This window comes from Protopterus annectens, chromosome 1.part1, assembly GCF_019279795.1.
Source record: "Protopterus annectens isolate FY-2018-M chromosome 1.part1, PAN1.0, whole genome shotgun sequence".
Taxonomy (NCBI): Eukaryota; Metazoa; Chordata; order Ceratodontiformes; family Protopteridae; genus Protopterus; species Protopterus annectens.
The window spans coordinates 1,624,733,929-1,624,758,457 of NC_056726.1; positions in this window are offsets into that span (position 1 = coordinate 1,624,733,929).

Below are 24,529 nucleotides of genomic sequence, written 5' to 3' on the forward strand. Positions count from 1 at the left end.
GAATTATCTAGATAAGTGCAGATGGGGAGACACAGCTTGCTAAACAGTGATAAATGATAACCCTCCACTCAAATTATAAAAAAAAACAATAATGCATATATAGTAAACACCACACACACAAGAGCTTAAAATTTTATAATATTTTACTTAAACAATAAGCCAACAGTGCAGTTAATGGTTAAGTAATAAGAAACTTGACTTGGAAGAATAAAATAACATTTAGTTAACACATAGGACTGTTTAAATAAAACATCTATTTAAGATAGCTATATACATCTAACTGGCCCTTACCTAAAGAGTACTGAATCTTTTTCAGTTATAAGTTTCTAGAAAACAATATGCAGAAACAGCAGCTAGAAAAGTTATTTGGAAGTTTTTCCTAGTATTCAACAAGCAAAAATAAGACAAAATAAGGACCAATGTCACATTTTTACAAATTTCAGTATTGCCATTGTGCTCTAAGGCTTCAGTATATCATTTCCTGTAAAAGGAAGCATTTCCTTAGTTGTTTTGTTTTCCTTCAGTAAAAGTAACTAAACTGATTATTCTATCTGTGAACAACAAGATCTTAAATACTTTAGCCTAGAGACAATAAATAGCACCAACACACAGGATGTCAACAAGCATGTTTTAACTGATTTCTTTCCACAGTCTAGTCAAACATGTAATTTTATGACCAGTTAGGACATGATATGCTTGGGGTTATACATTCATGTAGATTCATGCATTTGACTTTAGTTCATCCTCTTTTACATTTGCAAGAGAAAAAAATATTACCCCACTCCTTTTCTAGATAGCACATATGCATCACCATTTGTAGCATTACTTTGATGTCTGATTATCATATTATAGGACTGCATAGCTAAACTCAATCTAAAATACCTTCTTTTCTGTCCACATGCTCTATTTTGTCATGTTAAAGCTTTGGAGCCAGTACTAACAGTAAATATTCTGCCATATAGCTAGGGCTATAACTTTTGAAAAGTTAAGACTATGCCCAAAAACCTTACCTTGAGCTGAAGTTTGTGTATTAAATGCAATATTTCCTCTGAGGAAATTTGGCTAATATAACCCACACCTGATATTTATAAGATTCTACCTGAACAACAAATTTTTAACTGCAAACAGGACTTTTAGTATGCTTTATGCCCATATGGCCTGCAAAGTGAATGTCATGGGCTATGGTCAAAAGTGCTTGTTGGTAGACCTTGGGTGCTACCAACTGCTGTCTTATATCTTCCTATATCACTACTTCAGGTGTCCATTCCCCATACAACAAACCTCTGTCAGAGCATATGGACTCTGCCTCGACTCTGCCTCCTCTTGAGTACCAGGAACTGCCACATTTACCTCCCTCAAATCCTGTAAAATAGTGACTAAGGGTAGAGTCTGCTTTAACTCCTCCTTACTGACCCTCCTTAGAACCCTTCTAAAGGAAGTCTGGTAGCATGTACCACTGGTTACTCAAAAGCTGGCTGACTGCTAATGCCTACTGCTCCCTCTCCCCTTGCAGTATCACCTTCTAAGGGAAGTCTAGTACCTTCCCCTGCAGTGGATCAGATTCTGGGTCAGTGTTGCTGACCATCTCTCCCATGAGTTATCCACATTACCAGCTCCAAATGGAAATGTTGGCTTTGGCTGAGTCTCCAACCTACTGCCTTCCCCAAGTGATTTCCCTGTGCTTGGTTAGGGGAGCAGCATTTAATAATGTACTGCACTGTCATGGCTACTCCTTATTAGAGCATTGGCAGGAATGTCCTCAAACAAAGACACTTGATGGCTGCTTTGCCCCCTTTCCCAATACAGATATATTCTGAAGAAAATGTAACTGAAAGCTTCTTACCGAAGACCCTAAATGAAGTGGGCTATCTATGCAGGTAGTGTTCCTTCCTGGCGAAGGCAAATTTGACTATGGCTATATCTGATGCTGTGTCCCTTTTAGGAATAACCTCCTTTTCCTCTACCAGGATAGCATACTGTTGTAGCTACATTACCCAACACTGACTCAGTGCTTGTCTTGCTTGATGCTTTCTGAGATCTTTATCCCCCCCAAAAAAAAATTCACATTTAGTTGCATCTGAAACATTTAATCCCAATCCCTGGCTTTTCCCTTTCTCTGTGTAATCTGTTGTGATGGCCTAGGCTGTTGCCTAGGTTCCCTTATATCTGTGAGCAGTGCTGGTGTCAACCAGCTAGCTAGGTAGAGGTCTCCCTTCCTTCCTATCTGCTCCTCAGTATTACGCTCCATGTCTGTCAAAGAAAATCCTTATGTCTCCATGCAAATTGCCAAGGGCTTCTTTCCTAACTAAAAGATCTGCTAGCATTTAACATGTGTTAATCATATATCTACTCAACCATCTGTGAAAATACATCCTAGTGTCTGCAATATGTATATATATATATACAGACACACTTTCCTCTACCTTTTTCTATAGTCTGTAAACTTATTTCTGTATATCTCTGGCTTCAATTTAAAACATGCAAGCAAACATTCTTTAACTTTAGCATAATTTTAGCAATCAGCATCATCAACTTTAAAACTATATGTATTGTATTACCCATGAACAGAGAAGTTAAAAACATCTCCCACTGTATTTGATCAGCTTGGGGCTGAGCACACATCCTTTCAAAAGCCCTCATAAAACAATCCAAATCATCCCTCTCTTTATATTGAAAACTAAACAAACCAAAGCACCCACCATCAGTGAAGCATGTCCATCTGTCCAATCTGACCCACTGATGTCACGTTCAGGACCAAGAAAAGCATGTCCATCTTTTCAACCTGATCCACTGATGTCAGGTTCAGGACAAAGAAGCTGTAGAAATAATTAGGACAGTGTAAGAGACCCAGGGGTGGGATCAATGTCTCTGAAATCCTTATGTGCTAAATATTCTTTCTGGAGGAATAAGACAAGCATTCTTTTTTTTCTCCAAATGACTTTATTTGATGGGTAGGCAATTTCATCAAAATAAATGATTTTTTTTCAAATCAAAAATCTTATGCAACTTACTGCTAAATTGTTTGACTGTATATAGTTGAACAGATGTTGAGAGTAATCTGCTGGTGAATGGCCCAGGTCTTCTGTGATTGATCTAACTGGTGCAAGAGATGTGCCAGGAATAACTGCTAAATCCTAATTAGCATATTTGCTAGTTAGGACCAATCGGATATCATTTCATAGATGCCAGCCTTCATGAAGCTTTTCCCTGCTTCAGTACATCACTTTACAATTGTGCTGATGCCAGAATATAATTTTGTGTTAAGGATTCATTTGCAAGTATGTTATATCTTTATATAAAATTTCAACCACTGATAAAATGTTTTTAATCATTTTTACTGTTCTGCATGTTTACATGACTTTTTTGTTTTTGCGATTGCCTGCTTTTATGTGGCTTGTGTCCATTTCTAAAGTCGTTGCTAGAAGATATGTTCAAATTAAAACTTTAAATATGTGTTAAACTGCCCCCTTTTAATGGGGCTTCTATTCTCATTTGTTTCATATTGTACCTCACTGTGTTAGCCCTTTTGGAAAGAATAAGCTTCCTCATATCCAACAAAGCCCATAATCAGTTGAATTATTTTGAGCTAAATTTGAAAACAACAATAAAAATGAAATTGTTTGGCATAAAAATGTGGTTGGTACAGTGAGGGGTTTGAATCCTAACAGTGCCAGCCAATTATGTAAGCAACAGTGACACATTACTAAATACTAAAGACAAGGCCCTATGTCACTAGATGGGTTGCAAACTGGCTCAAGAACAGAACCCACATGGTTAGAATTGCTGGAGCCATGTCAGACTCCAAACCAGTTACAAGTGGCTCAGTCCTGGGACCTCTCTTGTTCGGTATATATTTCTCGGAGGTACAGGCCAACACGGAAGGACTGTGGCTAACCAAGTTTGCAGATGACTGCAAATTGGGCGCCATAATTGACTCTCCAGCCGACACAAGCATTCTCCAAAAGGGCCTCATAGAAACAGACAACTGGTGCCAGAGCCATGGCCTCAAGCTAAATGCCAAAAAGTGTATAGTCATCCCCTTTGGCAAAAATGAAGTGCCCACAAATTACCACATAGGTGGTAATCCATTAAGTACAGAAGAAGTAATTAGGGACCTGGGGACCCAAGTTGATAGCAATCTCTCATTTGACAACCACGTGGCCAAAGTGGTTAGAAAAACATTTTATATAGCCCACCTAATCATGAAGGGATTCACATCTAGATCAGGGGAGGTCATCGTGCCTCTTTACTCATCCCTCATCAGGCCCATAATTGAGTACAATGCCCCTTTTGGGATGTACCTTACCAGACACCTGCAGCAACTGGAAAGACCCCAAAAGTACCTCACCAAGAGGATCAAAGGGCTCAAACAGATGCCATATGCTGCCCAGTTAAAGAAACTTCAGCTCTACTCAGTGGCATACCACCTGCTCAGAGGCGATCTGTGCCTGATGTATAAAGCCATATCCAACCAGGAATTAATGGACATGCTGCACCTCAGAAAATCCAAATTCCATCGAGCTACGCGCTCGAGAGACTTGAACCTCAGCACTGAAATAAATAGGACATGCTGGAAGGACAGATTCATAACCCAGAGGCTCACTTCACTCTGGAATAAAATCCCAGTCCAGGTTAGGCAGAGTCCCTCATTGACTCTCTTCAAGAGGAATCTTGATGAGTGGATGGGAGATCGTTGGTTTACCCCGGGTATCACTTCTGTGTCACTGTTAGACAGAGGCACAGTATACTAACCTCGAAAAAGGGCATAGCAAAATTAATTTAAAATGGGTGGCGAAAGCCAAACACACTCTGGCTAGGCTTATAAATGCCCTAGGGCAGATAGCCTAGTATGAAACTATGAACCTATGAACCTATGCTGACAGCAAATAAATGCTGTCTCAAGTTACACTGCTGATACCCGGTAAGTTAAAGTACAGGAAACAAAGTGCTCAGAAGAATAACCATATAATTAATTCACACAATGCAGTCAGTCTTCAGACCATAAAGGGGATATGCACTGCTTTCATGGGTATGAACTTTCAGTATACACCCTCAGATCTGTCTGCACACAGGCACCTTCAGAGTTGAAACTTTAACCTAGAATCACAAATCCCTCTCTCATCAGTCTCTCTGTAAGCCACTGTGTTTCCCAATGGCCTTACCCACTGGAACTCCTTTTCACACAAGTTATTATTTTCACGCACATGTATGCAATTCATAAGTACAGATGGGAAGCCGCCACTTATTAACCAGTGGTAAATGATAACTATCCTCTCAGATAATACAGAGTAATTAAAGATATATAATAAAGACCAGACACAATTGTTCAAAACAACTAAACTTTACTTAAGTAATAAAGCAGTACTGCAGTTACAGGTTGAATATTCTAAGGAACGAAAAGGTACACAAGAAAGACTAGAATAACATGATGTTAAATGCTCAGAAATAATTAAATAAAACCTCTGTCTAAGCTACCAACATTCATCTAACTGTCTCTAACTGAATTATTACTAACTCTTTCATGTTATAATTTCCTAGAAAATAGCAGACAGAGGCTGTACATAACAAGTATAAAATGAAGTAGTCACCATAGAACCTTCCAAGGAAAAAAAAAAGACAAAAATAAAGACCAAGCTCACATGATTATACTTTAATTTCCTTAATTATGCTCTAAGGCTTCTTTATATCATGTCCGCTAGAAGGAAGCTTTCCCTTAGTTCAACTGCTTTACCACAGCAAAAATAACTTAATTAATTCTGTCCCCTATAAAGTACAAGGGCTTATGACATGGACATAATTACAACAACCCGGATACAATATATAGCACCAAGACACATGATGTCAATATACATTTCTTAACTGTCTCCATTTCAGCATGTTTTCTTTTCATTGTTCTTGTCGACTATTCGGGTGGCCATGGTGATGCAGCGGTTAGCGTTACCACCTCACAGCAAGAGGTTCTCCAGTTCGATTCTCAGCTGGGGTGCCTTCTGTGCAGAGTCTGCATGTCCTCCCTGTGGTTGCGTGGGTTTTCTCCAGGTGCTCTGTTTTCCTCCCAAAGACATGCAGTAGGTGAATTGGACACTCTAAGTTGGCCCTAGGTGTGAATGTGTGCCTTCTTTGGAAGGTTGGGTGCCGGGTTGGCAACTTGACACTGTAAAACTCCACTGCCAATCATGAGCAGACAGATGATCCGCTGTGGCGACCCCTAACTGGGAAAAAGCTGAAAGAAGGAGTTCTTGTCTGCTACTTATTTGAAGTGGATTAAAATTACATTTTATCATCTGCTAGCTGAAGAGGTACAGGATGTTATATCTATAAACAGCTTTATGCATTTTTCTTTCTTTCATCCCCTTTTACACTTACAACAGAAAAGATTAGAAAGTTACACAAATTTTGCAGAACCAAATGTGTTGTGTAGAAAGTAGGAATGAGAGAAAAAAAATGCATTACATTTATAAACCAGTTTTTTGTAGCCTGGCATCAGCCCTGACAATAAAGGTATTCCAGGACACTAGGTATCAGGGACATTGGGAGGCATATGCACTGTACTGATTTCAGTACAACTTCTTTAGAAGAAGGGGTAGCTTTTTAATTAAAAAAATTACATATTTTTCTTTAAACAGCATTGGCTCCTTTAAGGGACATTTCGTGGCTACATACCAGCCAATCAGAATTGAGCTCATGTCATGTCCGGCTGGCTGGCTGTGAGCGGGACATGTGCATAGCTGTAAGCAAGAAATATGCATAGCTTGAAACAGCTGGCTACAAGTGGGAAATTATCATTGTGGTGATCTCAAAGACATTGTTGTGGCAATCGGGTGAGGATTATCATTGTGGCAATTGGGTGAGGATTATTGTGTGTGTGGCAATCGAGTGAGGATTATTGTGTGTGTGTGTGGCAACTCAGGTGAGGATTATTGTGTGTGTGGCAATTGGGTGAGGATTATTTTGTGTGTGTGTGTGTGTGTGTGTGTGTGTGTGTGTGTGTGTGTGTGTGTGTGTGTGTGTGTGTGTGTGTGGCATGTGTGGCAATCGATGAGGATTATTGTGTGTTTGGCAATCGGGTGGGGATTATTGTGTGTGCGTCCCCCCCCCACATAATACACCTGCTGGCTATAGATGTTCAGGGGTAAGAAGAGCCTAAAGTCCCTAACCACCACCATTTCTGAACTTTGTTCAGATTTGTTTTTCTAACAGTTGTAAGCTATGGTGAGAAGTGAGAACTGAAGTTGTATTCCCCCATTATTGTTTTTGTTGTTTGTCAAGGTTTTTTGTGCTAAGGTGTGAAGTGAGAACTGAATTTGTATTCCCTCATTACTAGCTTTGTTTGTCCAGGTTATTTTGTGCTAAGAAGTTGAGAGCTATCTAAATGATAGCCATTAAGTTTCAGTCTTCCTATTTGTCAAACTGCTGATTTAGCATAGTGGTATGTTGCACTGACTATAGTGCATCTGGTTCTGGGTTCAAGACATACATGGTGATAACACAGCATTTTATTCTAGCAACTTTCCAAAATTATACAAGCAATGTTTAAAATGTGTCCCTGGTTATTGTCCCCCCCCACCCCATAAATATTGGCTTTTTCCAGATTGCTTGTGCTGCAAAATTCAGAGATACAGCTGAGTGTCGAGTACATTTTACAAGGAGCTGAGAGCTGCAGGGGAGCTAAAGTTTAGTGCTGCTTATACTGAGCTTGCGTGCACTGTTAGTAGCACAGCAGGTAGTGTACTGGCTTTTGATGCAGAAGGCTGTGGGTTCTTCTCCCACTATAGGAAGACACATTGCTGATACTGTACTGTGTTGTAAAGGGGGGTGGATGCTGTAGTCATTTTTGGCGAAGATATCTAGTAGTAACTATGAACCTGTTATCAGTTTGCCATCTATTACCTATTGCAATATTACTAGCGTATCATTTTTTTTAATGCAACATAGGCAATTTATTCCTCAAGGGCAACAGGCACTTTATTTGTAGATGAAACCATGGAATATATCGTTGTTTGCTAGCAGCAGCCTCTTCATTAGTTACAGATTTCTTTAATGTGGAATTATGTAGATGGCTTTTACTAGTTCAGAGATTGTGCATATTTACTGATACTGGTGGACTTTAGAAGTTTGAGTAGACTTTTATGATGGAAATGTTCTGAATTGGGATGCTTTGTCATTACTGGTGCATGCATTTTGTTTCATTGTTTACTGGAAAAATGTTCAAAACAATACATTTAAAACGCTGTCTAACAACTATACTGTATTGTACAAGGAATATAATTTCATACAATCAGGAAGGTGTATCAAAGAGCACGTGTATGTTTCATGTGCAAGGGGCCTAGGATTTGAAAACAGCCCAAAGTTAATCTTTATCTGCCACTGGCAAAATGTATTTTCTTTGAATGTGGGTTTCAATGCTGTTTCAATGAATGTGAGTTTCAAGGGCAGAGAAGTTTTAATGCTAAGTCTAGTTTTATTGTGAGACTGCATTGCTTTGTTTAGCAGATATTTATTGGTGTTTCTGCTGTAAAATGCAAAATAAAACTTTTCTGGCAAATCATTTAGGAATGAAGTCATTAAATAATGACCGACGTTAAGTTTCAGACGTCATAATCTTCAGAAAAATGCATGCTAAAGCAAGACCTGTTATTCTATCAACTGTCTTAAGTTTATACAAGATCAAGTTTTAGTACTGTTTGTATGTTCCCCCAATATATTTGGCCTTGTAATCCAAAAAATGCCACGCAGTAAAAGGACCCGGAACTCACTGACGAAAATAGTTGTAAATGAAACCACTTTTAATGAAGTAAAAACAGCAAACAGTACTTAAAACAAGTGCTTTCTCTCGGTCAATACCGAGCTTCTTCAAAGTCAAACAGTTTCTGTGTTCAATTAACTTGAATTAAATAGTATGTCAGAGAGTCACATGACCTATTTTGATGGAATTAAACCCATCTCTTAGTTAACAAGTAAAAGTACTTATTTAAAAACATTATCATGTCTAAATCTAAAAAAATATATATTATAAAAATATATATTATAAAAAATCATCACAAATTAAACATCTTGAGACCTATCTCAAAGCATTGTTATACCACTTCGTTTAAAGGTGTTCTTACCTAAATAAAGCTCTAACCATACTTTGATTAATGAATGATAAATCCCAAGACAAAAAATGAAGCCCACACAATAGTTCAATAGATACTGCAAGTATATATCTTAAAAATACAATACTCATAACATTCTATAAAATTATAAATGAGCCATTCTTAATTTGAGGACATGCTCGAGCATGTTTTTTGAACTTGTAGCCAGCTCGTTTGTAAAAAATATTCTTTACTGTCCACTGGAATTGCTGAATGGTGAAAAATTGTATTCCTGCACACAGAAAAAAACAAGATTTTAGACTTTTTTTGTCCGGTTCAATTATATGTTTGATTATCTGAACTACCCTAGATCCCAATTAGTTTGGATAATCGACTCTCTACTGACCCTGTTTGATTTTCTTTTACATCTTATCTAGGTCATCTGTTTTCTTTTCCTACCTCAATCTAATATTACTGACCTCTGTCTTGTATTATCTGATGCAAATAATGCTGTAAATGCTCTCTGTTGTATTTACTATCTCTATGTCTCGTATTACTAAATGTGTTTAATGTAAACTTTGTAAATAGCTGACCTATACATCAATATTGAGTGGTGCAGTTTTCAGTGGTTAGCATTGCTGCCTCTCCACAAGAAGTTCTCCATAGGTTCATAGGTTCATAGGTTCATACTAGGCTATCTGCCCTAGGGCATTTATAAGCCTAGCCAGAGTGTGTTTGGCTTTCGCCACCCATTTTAAATTTATTTTGCTATGCCCTTTTTCGAGGTTAGTATACTGTGCCTCTGTCTAACAGTGACACAGAAGTGATACCCGTGGTAAACCTATGATCTCCCATCCACTCATCAAGATTCCTCTTGAAGGGAGTCAATGAGGGACTCTGCCTAACCTGGACTGGGATTTTATTCCAGAGTGAAGGGAGCCTCTGGGTTATAAATCTGTCCCTCCAGTATGTCCTATTTATTTCAGTGCTGAGGTTCAAGTCTCTTGAGCGCGTAGCTCGATGGGATTTGGATTTTCTGAGGTGCAGCATGTCCATTAATTCCAGTTTGGACATGGCTTTATACGTCAGGCACAGATCACCTCTGAGCAGGTGGTATGCCACTGAGTAGAGCTGGAGTTTCTTTAACTGGGCAGCATATGGCATCTGTTTGAGCCCTCTGATCCTCTTGGTGAGGTACTTTTGGGGTCTTTCCAGTTGCTGCAGGTGTCTGGTAAGGTACATCCCAAAATGGGCATTGTACTCAACTATGAGCCTGATGAGGGATGAGTAAAGAGGAACGATGAACTCCCCTGATCTAGATGTGAATCCCTTCATGATTAGGTGGGCTATATAAAATGTTTTTCTAACCACTTTGGCCATGTGGTTGTCAAATGAGAGATTGCTATCAACTTGGGTCCCCAGGTCCCTAATTACTTCTTCTGTACTTAGTGGATTACTACCTATGTGGTAATTTGTGGGCACTTTGTTTTTGCCAAAGGGGATGACTATACACTTTTTGGCATTTAGCTTGAGGCCATGGCTCTGGCACCAGTTGTCTGTTTCTATGAGGCCCTTTTGGAGGATGCTTGTGTCAGCTGGAGAGTCAATTATGGCGCCCAATTTGCAGTCATCTGCGAACTTGGTCAGCCACAGTTCTTCCATGTTGGCCTGTACCTCCGAGAAATATATACCGAACAAGAGAGGTCCCAGGACTGAGCCTTGTGGGATGCCACTTGTAACTGGTTTGGAGTCTGACATGGCTCCAGCAATTCTAACCATGTGGGTTCTGTCCTTGAGCCAGTTTGCAACCCATCTAGTGACATAGGGGTTTATATTTAAGCTGGTGAGCTTATCTATAATGCCCGAGTGGGGTATTATATCGAAGGCTTTTGCGAGGTCCAGGTAGGCTGTGTGGACCACCTTCCCCTCGTCAATGGCCTTGGTGACTGTTTCAAAGAAATTGACCAGGTTTAAGAGGCAGGATCTGCCCTTAACAAAGCCGAACTGGGTAGGATCCAGTGTCTGTAGGTCCCCGATATCTTTATTTATGAGGTCCATGATGATCCTTTCCATAGCTTTGCAGACCAAGCTAGTCAGGCTTATGGGGTGATAGTTTCCAGGATCCGTTGAGGCACCACCTTTGTGGAGAGGGACCACTGTTGCTGTATGCCACTCTTTGGGTACATATCCTGTAGTAAGGCTGAGACTGAACAGTAGTTTTATGTTTGGGTTTAGCTCTTCTTGGAGTTCATGTGGGACACAGCCCGGGACAAAATCTGGTCCCATTGATGCTGTGTTTTTGCTTTGGAGAGGGCGGCTCTTACCTGAGCATCTGAGATGTCAGGGGGGCAGCACTCTGCTGGGATAGATATTTGCCCTTTTGGTGGGGGGGGTTTGCGCTGAACCTGTCAGCTAGGATGTTGGCAATGTCTGTGGGTTCGGTGTATTTTTTGTAATTTTGGACTAATTCTGAGCATATCTGGGAATTCCCACCCAGGTTGCTAACATAACTAAAGAAAGCCTTGTGATTATCCTTAGTGTCCTGTGCAATTTTTCTCTCGAAGCTGGCCTTAGATGATTTTATGAGTGCCCGTAGTTTTTTGCTAATACTGATCAGAGATGCCTTCCCTTTTTGGGATTTTGCTCTATCATGTAGTAGCTTCCTCCTTCTATTGTATAGCTTGTTTATGGCTAGGGTCCACCAGGCAGGACATCTGCCTTTGGAGGATTGGGTCTTGGTTTTATTTGGGATTGCATGATCCATGCATTCCGGAAGGTGTTCATAGAATGCGTTTATAAAAGATTCTGTGGTCTGGGCCATATTTTCCACAGGCCCGGGGGCTTTGAAGGATTCCACCTCGGTTTTGAGGAGTGTGATATTTGCTTTAGAGAAGTTTTTCACTGTGGTTTTCTGGGCAGGGGGTGGGGTCGGTATGTGAATATCCAGTGAGATTAGTTTATGGTCTGATCTTACCAGTGAGGGATACACTTCTGGTCTGGAGCATAGAGTCCCCATGTTGGTGATGATCAGGTCCAGTATGTTTTCCCCTCTTGTGGGAGTTGTAACAAGTTGTTCCATAGCATTTGAGTTTATAAATTCTAGGAACCTTTGGGCTAGGGTGTTGGAGTTAGAGTAATGCTCCCAGTCTATGTTTGGGTAGTTGAAGTCACCCAGTATAATGGTATTTGGAGAGACCTTCATATTTTCCAGTGTTCGCAGGAAGGCCGAGTGGGGTTCCTGGGTTTGGGAGGGTGGTCTGTAGCAGGCTATAAACTGGAAGGCAGTTTTACCCACTGTTAGTTGCACATGGATAGTCTCTGATGCTTCGTGCTGTGTCACCAACCTGGAGGTGTGGTTATCTTTGACGAATATTGATACTCCCCCTCCTTTTGTGGTTCGGTCCAAGTTTTGGGGCCGAAAAGCATGGTATGAGGTATAACCTGGTAGTGCTGGAGTGCTCTCAGGAGCCTTGAACCACGTTTCTGTTACTGCACAGATATCGATGTTCTCCATGCTAAGGAGAGTTTCGAGTGTGTGCATCTTGAGGTTTAGACTTCTGGCATTGAGTAGCATTACTCTTAGTTTCTTATCCCTTGTGATACCTATGGAGGTGGGTTTGTCTTTTGAGCCTTGCCTAAAAAAGGCACTATGGGGGTAGCAAGAGCCTTTGCCAATATCCGAAAGCCCAGGAGTGACAGGTGCAAGCCATCCCTAGCAAACCATCGTGGCTTGTCGAGCATGTCATCCCAGGCTGACAGGCATTGGATTCCCTTTGAATGACACCAATACTTAAACCAATTGTTGAAATTGATCATCTTGTCTTCATATTGTGGCATCATTCTTGGTGAGGGTAACATGCTACTCAAGGTCAGGGTCATATCAGCCTGGGCTACATGCTCAGAGAGCTCCTCTATGTCTCTTTTCATGTCGTCCAGGGAGATACGTCTCAGGTCATTCACACCAGCATGGACAATGACTGAGTCATATTTGTACTTATCTTGGAGTGACCTGAGTGCTTGTGTTATGTGGCGGATCCTAGCGCCTGACAGGCAGCTCACCGTGACCTTCTCCTTGTTCAGCCTGGTGAGCGGGACGTCAGTGTGCCTGACAATAGAGTCACCTATTACAAGTGTATCATGTGTGTTGTTTAGCCTTAAGGGTTGTGACTGTTCGGCACACTGGCTTTGTGAGCTATGTGTTGCACGTGTTTTGTTTTGGGGTAGCGGTTGCTTGGTTGTCTGCTTTGGAGGTCTCTGCTGCTTAGGCAGATTTTTATTTAGAGCCTCCGAGTATGTTTTTGTGTGTTTATGTGTTTGGTTTGCTGTCTTGGTACATCTATGTGAGACTGGAATTTTAGTGAGTGTGGTTTCCTTCTCCTCCTGACTGGTTACGCTAGTACTGAGTTGAGAGAGCTTAGCCTCCAGTTTGGCTATATAGTTGCATCACTCACATGTGTTGGAATTTGTTGGGAGGAGGAAAGGGTTGTCTGTGTAAATGAAGCAGTTGTAACATTGCCTCAAGATTCCCAGATTCACCAGCTGGACCGGAGAGGAGATTGACAACTGACCTTTGGACATGCTAGAATAGTATTGGGAATTCCTTTATAATTGAAAAAAAAGGCCAGTGGGGATCAAGGTACTCAAGGGGAGTTTGTGAGGGTGTAGTGCTTTTAATTTTTTAGTGCTGACTTATATAATTGCTTTAGTGAGCAAGTGCCAGGTAACTTAAATGCAATGTGTTGCAGGTAACTTAAATGCAAAAATGACAAACAGTAACTTTCTTTCAAGTGAAACAAGGAAATAAGTACAGTAAGCAATGCAGATATCACTAGGGATCCACAGAAGCGCTGAAAAGCCGCGTTTTAGGTGGAATTAGTGTTTCAGGGAAATAACAAGCAAACAAACAACAAGCATACAAACAAAGCTAGATTCAGCAGGCCTGGATCTAGTCTATGCTACAGCAAACAAGGTCTACCAATTTCAGTAAGAAACAGTTCAAATATGCAGGCACTATAAGCCTTTAACCAGAAATTCCCAGCTCAGAAGGGCAGAGTCCAGCCTCTCCTCCCACAAGAGTGCAGACCACGAACCTTCTTAATGTAAAATAACTGGCCTGAAAACCAAGTGCTTAAACCAGAACTAATACACTTTTAGAATAACAGACACTGAGCCCTCAATCAGCAGTTCCCAACTTAGAAGGATGTAAGCTAGCTGTCCTGCCACCACAGTGCAGGCCACAAACCTTCCTAATGTAAAACAACTGGTCTGAAGCCCAAGTGCATAATCCAAAAGACTTAGAATGATAGCTACACTTTAATCAAGTTACTACCAAGCAGTAATAAATACAATTGAATACTTTAAAGAATGCCTGGATTAGTGCTCAAGTTATACAAACAAAGCTAGATTCAGCAGATCTGGATCTAGTCTATGCAACAGCAAACCAGGTGTACCAATTTCAGTAAGAAGCAGTTCAAATATGCAGACACTATAAGCCTTTAACCAGAAATTCCCAGCGCCAAAGGGCAGAGTCCAGCCTCTCCTCCCACAAGAGTGCAGACCACAAACCCTCTTAATGTAAAATAACTGGCCTGAAGCCCAAGTGCTTAAACCAGAATTAATACACTTTTAGAATAACATACACTGAGACCTCAATCAGCAGTTCCCAACTTAGAAGGATGTAAGCTACCTGTTCTGCCACTACAGTGCAGACCACAAACCTTCTTAATGTAAAACAACTGGTCTTAAGCCCAAGTGCTTAAACTAAAAGGCTTAGAATGAGTTACACCAAGCAGCAATAAATACAATTGAGTATTTTTAAGATGATGCAAAAGCAAAATAAAGTAGGAAGAAACACAAATACAGTAAAAGCAGATAAAATGTTTTTTTTTTTCACAACTGAACTTCTTAGGTAACAGAAGGTTGAAACCTGAGACAGCTTTTAAGAAAGAAATCTCAAAAGAACCAATGAGGTGCTTAGTCTAAGCTGTAGTCCAGGTGACCTCAGTCAGCCAATGACCTCAAACAATTCTCTCTCACTGAAATGCCTGATGGCTTTGGCTAAACCAAGATGTCCCTGAATATGTGCTCAGACACACAGCCTCCACAAACACTAGGCCCAAATACAAGCCTGAATATGGAAATGCTACAAATATCCCCACTACTTAGAACAAACTGCAGAAATGTTTCTCACAGCTGAAAAGCAGCAGTGAGCCTTTAAATGAAAGTTTTAAACAGCTAAAGGAGCCTCTAGAAAAAAGAGTTTAACTGCAACAAGTTATCAGAAACAAACAACCCAACAGATGCTTAATAAAAGTGGGCAATTTTTAGTTAATACCTCACACACAGTGAAACTAGCTAGAAAAATACACAGTGCACAAAGTGCTATAAATAACAAAGAAATGAACAAATTAAACAAGAAACAGGATACTTAATGTTATATATTATAGCACCGAGTTTCCTCACTGTCCTTCCTTCAATTAGCTCAGTGTGAAATTCCATTCGATTCTCAGCCTGGGTGCCTTCTGTGTGGAGCCTACATGTCCTTCCTGCATTTGTATAGGTTTCCTCCCACATTCCAAAGACATGCATCTGGAGTGCTTCTCTCCGGGTCTCTGCTAGAAGTGGGCTCTGTCCCAGTCAGATTTTCCTGGTAAATAAATAAATATGTTTGCATTTGGACAAGATATTTATGCTTTCATTATAGATGTCAATTAGTCTGGTATATGAGCATTGTATAATAAGAACTTCCCATTCGTTTAACATTGTGGATTGTTTTAATTTTTAATATTCATATGCATTTCTAATAACTGCATGTAGACGCATTTGTATTAGTTCTTTGTTACCATATATCATCTTTGCCAATTGTCTCAGGTTGTGACCAAAACTGGTCACTGGATTGGTCCACTTATTCAGCAGACAAATGTTAAATAAATAAAAAAATAGTAAAATATGCATCATGCCACTTGGTCAACAGGGAGGTGCCCACCACTTTTTACAGTATAACTAACAAGATTGTCAGGGGCACCCAGTACCAATAAGAGGATGGTCATGCATGGTACACAGGGAATTGGTAATGAATGGTACACAGGTAATCAGTAATGACAACAATTCTGTGACAGCATTTGTTTGCCTCTGAAGTAATACATTACTGAGTAAAGTGTATTGTGTATATAAATAATAAGTTCATAGTCAATTCATAAGACTTTTATTTATTCTTTCCATTAAAGCCTGCAAAGCCAGTAAAGTGTGATTATTGAGACAAGACTGAAACAACATTCTTTGAACTGTAACTTCAGTCTGCAAAATGTAATTCCAAATATGTTCTCTTTCAATAGTTTAACACTTAGTGCAGAGGAGTAAAGCTCTGACTTAGTGTGTATCAGGTATAGGGTTTGAATCCCTCCCCCTTCATTGGCCTAGTGTGTGACCTTGTGTAACTCATTTAACTAGACAATGCCTTGGGGCAATTGGATTAAGCTTCTCAATGTTCTCCACAACTGCATGCCTTGTGGCAACCCATGAACCTGAATTATGCAGCCCAGACTTTCTCAATTAGTGAATTAAAGAGCAGACATGATAACAGAGAGCTGTGTTTGTCTCCAGTAGGAGCATTTGGCGATCAAATCAACTACTCTTTTTTTTTAATTGCACTTTCTTTGCATATTCTCCTTGCCTGTGATCTATTGGCCTGTTCATTCCTCATCTGGCAGGATCTGTTCCGAACCCATTCTTTCCATGTAAGGATGAGAGCAAATTGCGGAATCATCATCCTAGCAGCTATTAGGACATTTTTATGGATGTGAATTAACCCCACTATTTGGTGGTAATATTGTAACACTGCAGAGTGACTGCCTCCTCAAGGCACAAGTTTTTGGCACACCTCCACAAGGATTACTGCACTCTCTTAGGTAGATCCACTCACATCCATTCCCTTGGGGGGGGGGGGTTCTGTGAGGAAGTGCCGCCTTCATTCACCTACAGCACCTGTTTACCACAGGGTGAGGAGCAGTCACAACCCTTCCTCCCACCCAAACAGGCACACTGAACCAAGTCATGCATCTCTAACCTTCCGCTCCACCTCTCTTCCATCTTCTGGAGCAATGTATTTATCTCAAGTCATCTGGGTCACAGTCAGGGATTTATCTCCGAGTGCCACAGAGGCAATGGGATAATCAATGAACTCGGAACATTTTCTACTACAAAAAGAAAGTAAGAAGCAACTGAGCTTGTTCTTGATTAGAATTATTATAAACATTAGTGTGTACAGAATATAATTCATGCTCATGTCAAGTACTTATACCATATACAGGTCAGACCAAACAAACTTACCATTCATGGCTGCTGGCATTCTAGGCTTTAATGTATCATTGCAATTAGTTGCCAGTTTTATGTCTGAAATTCAATAGCCATTTGTTAAACATGTAAACAAATAAAGATATCTGAGAAAGGAAAATAATTACTCAACATTTTAACAGGAATTCCATTGTATTTTATAAACTGTATCGAAACCATGGTGAAGGTCACAGTTTTCCCCAGCAGTATGGCAGCAGCATACCTTACTAAATATTAAATATTTTGACATAAAGGAGAATAGCTTAAAAGCATTTTCACATGATTTGGCTGATTCTTTTCAAGCTATGCACAATGTATGAAGCATTATACTGAATAATCCTTAAAAACTCATCAGTTGTTGATGTAACGCATTTGTGTTCTGCAAATGAACACTGGCAGAGTTTTGCACCAACACCCTGCACCCCCCCCCCCCCCAAAAAAAAAAAAAAACGCAGTTCCACTGATGGAATTAAAACAGTGTTAGATTAATAGCATTTCAAGGAAAAAACAGCTTGCAAGTTCAACACAGTTCTCCTTTAAGAAGCCAGCAGCAGTTTTGGTGAAATATTGATGGTAAAGACCCCCTACTAGTAGCAACAAATATGAAATATCTTTGTAAGCCTTATTCAGCAGAATCATGCTGAGAAATCAAATAACGTGAGACAAAAAAGAAATTGCTGGCTTGTTAATTCAAATTTCTTCTATCTGAGATCACAGTGGTTTTCTTCACCCAAATAGTACATACAGATACTGCGCTAAAGGTGATAGATTATCAGTTACCTCGCCTACAAAAAAAAATACAAATACTGACATTACAGTCACAACACATTACAAAAGAAGCCAGTGTGATTTACTTTGACTGCATTTTCTGAGCCTTTCATCCACTGCATTAAAACCATATTCAAAGAGGTTCTGCTCTTGACAGGAAAAGACAAACTGTCACATAGAATTTTCAGTTATGCTCCTCAGATACAGAATCTTCCACAATAAAGTAATTGATTTTAACATATATTTCAAAAAGTCAATTTATACATCGTTACAGTATCATTTGATTGTATGAATGTACAATGGAGGCCTGGGGCAAATACAAAAGTAATGAAGAGGGTCCTGGTAATTTGGTAATGTACTCAGCAGTAAGCCTGCATGATGAATAATAAATAAGTACGAAGAGGGTTGGTAACCATAGCTGTGTGCTATTTGCCAGTCCACTATAACACAGAATCTGTGTGTTTTGAAATACTAACATCAAAATTAGAAGTGATTCCTCCTTGTCCAGTTAATGATCTTCTCACCATATTCAAATCAGACAACGTATTATTTTCATCAGTCAGATAGATGGTTTCAGGAACCTACAGCTGTTATTATCTGAACTGTGCTTACGGCTTCACAGTAGAGGACAGAAAAACAGGCAATTTAAAACAACGTGCACTGTTATACAACATTTGCTTTACAATAAGTAAAAAATAGGAGTTCCTATATTCAGCATTGAAGTGTTCTTACCTAATGAGCTTTGCCATCTGAGAATATATCCTTATCAACACGGTTACAAACATTTTAACTCACAGTTTGAAAACTGTTAGAGTAAATGACTGATTACTGTGCTAATTTATGGAAAGGCAGATCTGCATAACATAACTGACCTGAATAATTGCTGGTTAACACATTAGACTACAGATTTCTTCAGGCTACTTAACATTGTCCTAATAAGCCTCACTCAAACCATTTAAGCTACCCTTGATATTACAAAAGTACTGTGGGCCATTTGATAAAAAAACAAGAACATCCTGTACTGAAGCAGATCAGCCTTTCACTCACTCACACTCACTCACTCACTCACTCACTCACTCACTCACTCACTCACTCACTCACTCACTCACTCGTCTGATTTAGCCTTTACATTTATAGATAGTGACATTGTCCTGTTCGATTCTCAGTTAGACCATCTTCTGTGTGGAGACATGCGTGAATGGGCATACCTTCGTTGAAGGTTGTGCGTCAGGGCTGGCAACTCAGCACGTAAAAATCTACTGCCAATCATTAGTGGACTGGAGTTCCGCTGTGGTGACCCCTAACCAGGAAAAAGCCGAAAAAGACAAAGAAGAACTAAGTGTGCATTCCAGAAGACAATCAGGGAACCTAACCCAAATTCCAAATTGCCCCAAAGCCTGGTTAAATGACTTGCTCAAGGTCACACAGCAGACAAATGAAAGCCTTACTTACCTGTGCTAATTACCAGACTATTATTCCTTTTGCTATTGATTTGCAAACAGACATGCATATTTATTGACTAATCGATTCACATTAAGCCTGAACCCATATAAGAGCAGTACTTAATAATTAATAAAATTCAAAACATTTTTCAAACTTGCTTAACCTATAAAGCAGTTAGGCACTGAGCTGTTAACAAGAAACTTCATGTGGCACTGGGTTTTATTCCCTCATATTTAATTTAACCGCTGTGTGACCTTGAGTAAGTCAGTTACCCAGACTGAGCTTTGGGGCAACTGGGAATTTGGACTAAGTGCCTTAATAGCATCCTGGACTGTTTACCTACTAAATTCCTAAGAACCGTCTGAACTATCATTTCTGTTAATGCAAAAGATTAAGGATCTTAGCTTTAATGAGATGTTTTCTGTAGTCAGTGGTACAAGGCTTGATTCCCACTACTGGCATCTGCCCTACTGTGTAACACTGAGGAAATTACTTGAGCAGACTATGCTCCTGAGTCATTGAGTCATCCCTTAAAATGGGCACTTGTGTCCACTGGGTTTGCCCAGTTAAAAATGTATAAAATAAAATGTTATATATATATATATATATATATATATATATATATATATATATATATATATATATATATATATATATATATATATATATATATATATATATATATAGATATATGGGTCTACTTTACATGATCGAACTTTCAAATGTTTGAATTTCATATGGCCGAGACCATATGATCGAACATTTAAAAGTTCGAACATGTAAAAAAATACATAAAATAAACAAAAAAAAATACACATTCCTAGCAGGGTGGCAAGCCCACCCCTGCACCCCCCTCCACTTCCTGCTATTTAAATACACCAACTCCGAGATTGCACTACAGGAAATCTTCCTGTTCCACGCTGGAGATCTCCATTCAGACCATTCGAACTATAGTCTTGGCCATATGAAAGTCGATCTTTTAAAAGTTTGACAATTTGAAGGGGACCCATATGTGTGTGTGTGTGTGTGTGTGTGCATATATAGATATATATATATATATATATATATATATATATATATATGCATGTATGTATATGTATATATATATATATATATATATATATATATACACATATATATATATATATATATATATATATATATATATATATATATATATATATATATATATATATATATATATATATATATATATATGCACACACACACACACGCACACACACATATGGGTCCCCTTCAAACAAATTGTCAAACTTTTAAAAGATCGACTTTCACATTCTTGAGGAACAAGGCAAGTGGTACTGTAAGCATGCAAACAGGATGGGCATTTTAGTTGTGTACATCACCATTTAGGAAGAAAACTGCCCTACAATTCTGCTACTGCGCACTCACACAAATGTATAGATCTCAGCAGATCAGGGAATTATGGCACACTTCTCAAGTCTAAAAGCCAGATGCAGTGTAATGGCTTCTGTACATCAACTGCTCTATACATAGTCTCACCCATCCAGGGAGATGAGTGCCACCCAGGGAAGCAACACATGTGGGTCATTGTACCAACTGCAGTGTGCCGAGGAGAATGGTGCACTCAGATGTGTCGAGAATCTAAAGTCAGTGGCAGATGACTATGCCAAATCCAACCTAAGTACAATGTATATGCATTAAAAATGTACAAAGCATATCTGTACAAGTGAGGCTCATACATTCATAGGTTCATAGGGATCTAATTTGAAATAATGAATCCCATAACGCTGAATGCAAAATATTGAGACTAGAACATTCAAGTGCCAAAATACTGAAAATCTCTACCACTAGAAGAGGCAGTACACTATTTTAATAATATATTCCTTAACACCCTAAACACTTTAGCTGCACTGTGATACGAAAGAACAAAATCAATCATGTTCCTTGGCTTACAAAAACAACTAAATAAATTCTTTGTTCAAGAGACCAAGCCTGGAAAGAATGGTATAAAAGTAAGTCTCAAGTAAATGAAATTAATTTCAAACAACTTCGTAATAAAGCAAAGAAACTAGTGAAAAATGATAAACAAAACTATTTCTCACAACAATTATTTAGCTCAAGTAATAACTCCCCAAAAATTCTGTAAATCAGTCTCTTCTCTCCTTAATCTTGGAGCTCCACAAAACCCATCACCTTTTCCACAGACCATCAGCAAATATCCCATAGATAGCATCTCTAAACTTGTTACCAAACCCCCACCCAACAATGACAAAACCCCCAGCAGCAGTACAACCACCTCAACTGCTAAGGATTCCAACTCACACCCATCACATCATACTGAAACAAATACAACAATTCCAATGTTCTCCCTAAAACCCATGCCCACCTTCCTAGTACTCAAATTACTAAATAAACTAAAACCATGCTCATTATCTGGCTGGTAACCTCCCCTCTGAATATTTGAAACATGGTGCCAAAGCAGTACCATGCCCAGTCACTGTTTTCATTAATAGATCTATGTCTGAGTCCATAAACCTTCAAATCTGGAAAAAAGTCCATTGTAACTCCTTTGCACAAAGGCAGAACCACAAATGGCTTAACCAACTATCGTCCCATCTCCATCCGCTCTCCGTTATCCAAAATATTAGAAAAATGTATACACAATCAGCTAGTAAAACACCTCTGTGATAACAATCTCCTTGCCCCTACTCAACATGGTTTTCGACCTTCACACAGTACTGCAACAGCCCTTTTGTCCTTTACTAATGCTGTGAACAAGGCTTTGGACACAGGTCTGCAAACATCAGTACTTATACTAGACTAGTCCAAAGCATTAGATACAGTATAACATACTAAACTAATTTAGTGACTTGCAGTTTTGGATGCTACTAATATTCTCTTACCTGGTTCTCTAACTATCTCAACAACAGACAACAATCAGCTAAATAGCAAAATAAACAATCTGGATATATAGTCAGTAAAACATGTATTCCACAAGGGTCAATTCTGCGACCTTTGCTATTTAATGCATTCATAAATTATCTTAATTTAGTCTCCTATTAAAGTTCAATCATCCAATACACTGAGGATTCTACTATTATATCCTCTTCCAAAAACTTCTCTGACCTTCAAAAAATAACACAAATTGACTTTACAAAAACAGAAACTTGGCTAGATGACATACAACTTCTTCGAAATCCTAAAAAATCCATATTGTTATTGTTTTCATCTAAACCACCTCCATATGACTATAATTTACTCCCAAAACAGGACAAAAATTGAAATAGTGAAGTGAGGAAAATTACTAGGCATTACTATCGATAACAAACTACCCTATGAGCAACATATTCTAAACACTATAAAAAAACACACCTTAAGTTAGGCAAACTCTATAGACAGAAGTCATACATGGACAAACCTGCAAAAATAAAGCTGGCAAACACCCTCTTACTTCCATCCCTTCTATACGTTTCCCCATTTTTACTAATCTACATACATGCCTAAGCAAAAAACTACAATCATGCTACCATAAAATAGCAAAATTTGCCACTGGACTATGATATAAAATGCGCCATTGTCTAGCCATTAAAGACCTGAACTGGCTTGAATTCCCCTATTTCCTTTATTACACCCTTGAAAATCATATAGGTTATAAAACTGTAAAGAAACCTTACTCTTGATGTATTTGTACTGAAACTTTACATGATACTGTATATAATATAAACATATATATTAATATATAATATAAAATAATGCCACATCCAGCTCTGACTCCTGCCTTTTTGTCAATGTCACTGTTTCCAATTCATATAACATAGCTGGTATCACTACCCTCTTGTAGACCTTCCCTTTCACTCTTACTGGTACTGATCTGTCATAAATCACTCCTGACACTCTTCTCTATCCACCCCACCCTCTTTTTCACCTTTCTTCCACACTCACCACTACTCTGAACTGTTGATCCCAAGTATTTAAACTCATCCACCTTCGACAACTCTACTCCCTGCATCCTCACCATTCCTCTATCCTCCCTCTTATTTACACACATATATTCTGTCTTAGTCCTGCTGACCTTCATTCCTCTCCTCTCTAGAGCATATCTCCTCCACTCCAGGGTCTCCTCAACCTGTTCCCTGTTCTCACTACAGATCACAATATCATCTTCAAACATCATAGTCCACAGGGACTCCTCTCTGATCTTGTAATATAATATACTGTAAAAAATAAAACTCTATCTGTATTGCTACATGTGTATCGACATATGAGTATTGAAACTTTGTATGTGTATTGAAACTTTGAATGTTACTGTAACATTTATGTCCAGTATACTATAATTGTGTAAATGGAGCTTTTCTCCATCAGACTCCATTGAAAATGGGTTGTGGACCCAGTGGACTTTTCCGGTCAACAAATGTTAACAAATGTCAATAAATAAGTAAATAAATACTGCAAATATCCCACTATGCACATCATGTTCCTGAATGTTGCATATACTTCAGGCTTCTACTTTATGCACATGAATGCTAAATACTGCACCTATCTCAGCCTTATACCACAGTCATGCACATTATGTAGATGAATACTGAAAATACATAAATCATACACTTTATGCACCCAAATAGTGCAAATACCTCAGCCATGCACTTTATATACTTCAACAATGCACATACTTCGGCCATGCACTTTGTACCTGAATGTTGCACATACCTCAGCTAAACAGTTTGTGTACCTGAATGCTTCACAAACTGGCCACATGTACTAAAGACAATCATAAGGCCTTCTTCACATGTGCCCACAATCTCAAAGCAAGCACTCAGATCTGCTCAGAACTGGTGGTCAAGGAGACCATATACACAAATGCTGTAGATATAGCCAACCTGCTGGCAGACAGCTTCAGTAAAAACTTCACCCCTCTGTCACCCCCATCA